This window comes from Frankliniella occidentalis, unplaced genomic scaffold (genome assembly GCF_000697945.3).
Source record: "Frankliniella occidentalis isolate FOCC.00 unplaced genomic scaffold, Focc_3.1 Scaffold24, whole genome shotgun sequence".
NCBI lineage: Eukaryota > Metazoa > Arthropoda > Insecta > Thysanoptera > Thripidae > Frankliniella > Frankliniella occidentalis.
In genome coordinates this window covers 534,038-538,085 of record NW_026267154.1, presented here as the reverse complement: position 1 = coordinate 538,085, position 4,048 = coordinate 534,038, and positions in this window count along the sequence as shown.

Genomic DNA, 4,048 nt, shown 5'->3' with positions numbered 1-4,048 from the left:
CTCTCACCCCTCACTCCCACCCCACTCCCGCGCGCTGCCGCACGGCCCCCGCGCCCTATCCATCCAGTGTTATTTGCCCAACCTCTGAAACGGAAAGAAAACCCTCTCTTTCTCTCTCGGCATCGCCGACCGCCCCCGCGGGGCCTGGTTCTTGCGTACGCATGGCAGTTTCAAACATAGGCCATGGTCTATAACGCTGTTATCTTCTAAAATCTGAATACAATTCTGATACAAACTGCAAGTTTGCAAGGGAAAGCTGGGGATTTGAAGACAGAGTCTGGGTTTTCAAGGGCCAATCTTGAAGTTATCCACCGGACCTTGAAATCCAAGAAGTTTCCTCGGATTTCAAGACATTCTTTTAACCGTGAGTAATATCAGTAAGATTAGTTTATGAGGAAAATAATTAACCAGCACGGCTAAGAAATAGACAGTCCCCTCGATCAGGTCACGAAGCTCCCCCCCCCCCCTTTTCAGTATTTCGTCCAACAGCTCAAGCTTAATCAGTAGCTGCCACAGTCATAGAAAGCCAATCCGTCCTTGAGCGCAGCGATGGCGTGGCGGTGCTGCGAGCGGGGGGTGGGAGAGGGGGGAGGCACAGAGCCTACAGAGCTGAGCGCACCGGTCGCCACACACACTTTACACCTGAGCCTCTGCGGCCCTGTTCTATAGGAGAAGCAGAGACAGTCTTATGGGGACTGTCTAAAATTCACGACCGTTTCGTATACCCACCTCCTCAACGAAGAATTTTTTTTCTGGTCGTTGCCTAAAGATATAACTGGGCGCGCCACGCAGGCCGGTGGGGTAGCTCTTTTGACCCAGAGATGTCACCCAATCACCATCATTGACTTCAACGCGCAATGAGATAAAGGCTGTCTGCGTGTAATTATGGTGTGTTGGGGTCGATCGAAGTGGTTCCACAGGAAAAGCCATTCTTCCCATCGGACCAGAACCACCACCACCAAACGAATGACCTTCGTTCGCGCGATAGACGTCGTTACAGCCCATTGAAGTTCCAGTCCTCAGTCTGACTCAAGGGCTCGATGCGGAGAGCAGTACCTGCCTCTCCAGCGGACATCATGGACGTCGTCCTCGCCCTGGCGCTCTTCTGCACCAGCGCGCCCGGGGCCCTGTCCGCCTTGCCCGTCGTGGACGTGTCCGCTGCCCCCGAGGCCGCGAGCGCCGCGGCGCTGATGTCCCCGTTCCTCCGGCCCCAGAGGGCCTGCGTCGTGGTGCTCGGTCAGGTGCGCTGGACAAACGCCTTCCTGCGCGGCCTGCCCCAGGAGACGCACCGGGTGGTTCTCACGGAGCAGTCGTACTACGAGGAGTCCGACAGCCTGACAGTGCAGGTGCAGGTGAGGCACCACGTCCTCGTGGTCGTCGCCGACGGACCCGAGGCCCTGACCTTGCGCTCGACAAGCCTGACGAGGTCGATAGGCAGGTTTCATCGCGCTCTGTTTTGGACCACCGTCGCCACGTCCGCTCCAGAAGTAGTTGCCAACAAAACGTTTCTCGGGCGCGTCACCCAACAGAGGGATTGTTACGCTCAGACCGTCCTCGCCCTGACTGCTGCGGACGGCACCACGACCCTCTACGCGCTTGAACCGCCGGGCTGCCCGCTGGAAGGTGAAGTACCGGCCGTCACAGAGCTGGACCGCTGGTCGCCCGGGGAGCAGCGCTGGCTGAGCGGGGCCTGGCCGTTCAGCAAGTTCTGCGACCGCTGGCTGCCACCCGCACCCAAGGAGCCTCTCACCTTATTCGTAATTGGACAGTGGGGTGCGGGAAGTATTCAACTCAAGGCCCTATCGCACGATATAAAACGGTACAGCACTTTGAACAAGATAGTTACAACGACCACTGTGAATTTCCACGATGGTCACCTCCGGGAAGTTGTAGCGAGGATCAGACAGTGCCGCCTGGATGGGTTCCTCGTGAAGCTTCACGTCATGACCCCTGGTAGCGACGAATTGACTTGCTCCATCAGCTCGGAGGGAACCCCCATTGCCGTCCTCGTCCCCGCCGGCCTCGGCCCCGCGGTCAACCCCCTGGGCGCCGTCCTGATGGAGTTCTCGCCGGCGGTGTGGCTGGGCACGGCGCTGGCCGCGCTGAGCACCGCGGCCGTCCTGGCCTGCACCCTGCGCCAGGACCGCGAAGCGGCCCTGCTGCTGGCCCTGGCGCCCCTGCTGGGCCAGGCCACTGGGACGCCTCCGCCCGCGGGCCGCGCGCTGCGGCCGCTGCTGGGCGTGTGGCTGCTCGTGTGCGTCGTGCTGGTGGCCGCCTACCAGGGGCTGCTGCTGGGCAAGCTGTCAACGACGCGCACGCACTCGGAGATCAACAATTGGCGTGACCTGGAGGACAGCGGGCTGGCCGTGCACGCCATGTGGGACGCTCTAAATCAGCTCGAATACACCCTGCCGGAGAATGTTCGCAGACGGGTGGTTGTTCGTCGTTACATAAATGCCATCGATTTCATCGGCAGTCGCATCGTAAAAGACAGAAACTGCGCTCTCATCATTGACCTGCATGAGGATGTGACTCGAGGTATCCAGGCCTGGCGGACAACGGACAAGTCCCTGCACCTGTTCAGGGTAGGCACCTCGAAGTTCAGATTCGATGGCGTTTGGAACCCTGGCTCGCCGCTCGGGAAGGCCATCGCCTTGATGGCCGCGAGGGTGCCCGAGATAGGCGTGGAGAAGCATTGTCGCAACCTGGCAGACTTCAAGGAGCGACTGACGCAGAAGAAGACCACGGCCACGCGGCCGCTGACTTTGCGGCAGATGTATCCAGCGGTCCTGTGCCTCGTAGGGGGCCACATTGTCAGCACAGTTGTCTTAGTTCTAGAGCTGCTCTGTAGCTGCTGGTCACTACGATGGTCCCATGGATGTCGTCTGACCTCCCAGTGACGCCTCAACATCGTCCGATCTCCTTTTGACGTTCTCTGCCGGAAAAAATCCGAAAGGTTGAACCCTTCTGGTCTACATACTTGGTCACCCGCGCCTAACTGCCCGCGAGCAGTCCAATAAAGGCCCTAAACCGAAAACATACACTGGAAAAGGTTTTCATGACTTAACGAAAAAAAGTATGTCCGTTTTTAAAAAAATTCTCTCGTAAAATAAGGATTTTGTCTGTCTTTGTCTGTCTGTCTGAACACTTCTGCCAAACAGTGAGTGTGCAATCTTTAGTTTTCATTGTTGGACACACCACTAGGATTGAACTTTATCTTCAAAGTGAGCTCTGTAAAACCGACTTTCGACCATGTACATGTTCATAAGGAACAGAGTGCCTGCAGGCAAGTGTGTGCCTCCTACCAGGTCGACTGTTACAAGTGTGGGCCTCCTACCAGGTCGACTGTTACAAGTGTGTGCCTCCTACCAGGTCAACTGTTACAAGTGTGTGCCTGCCTTGGTCGACTATTGCAAGTGTGGGCCAGGTAAGTACACACGTAGGGGTACGGTACACGTGCGGGGCGGCGAAAATCACTTTCAGAACTATGGTGCTGCAAAAAGGGTTAAACGAAGGAGTATAAGGAATCAGTTTTTTCCCCTTGCAGGATTATAAATTTCTGTTTCAAGCGAAATCAAGTATCATTCTTGGGACATGTAGCGTAGCCGTGTGTCAAACAAAGTCCCTCACAATTTTACCAGACTTTCACCTGACTACCAGTATACTTTTTCTGTAAAATCTCCCTACAAATTTTCAACAGTGCTAGTCTGTGCCTGGGCACACACTTGTGACAGTCCACCAAGGCAGGCACATACTTCTTCGAGCAGGCGCTCTGTTCCTAATGTGTCCATGGTCGACGATTTGTTTTCGAAACATTCTTTAATGTGCTGTTTTGTGCTTTGTTTTTTTTTGTGTGTGTGTGTATGTCGAGGGGTCGTCAACTCCCCTCGGCCGTGTACGGAGGAATATATATTACAAGTAATATGTGTAATATCGGTAATATTGATGTATTATTGTGTAATGTCAGTATTATCAAGTAATATCAGGTAATATCAGGTAATATCATGTAATATCATGTACTATCAAGTAATATTGCGTAATATCAAGT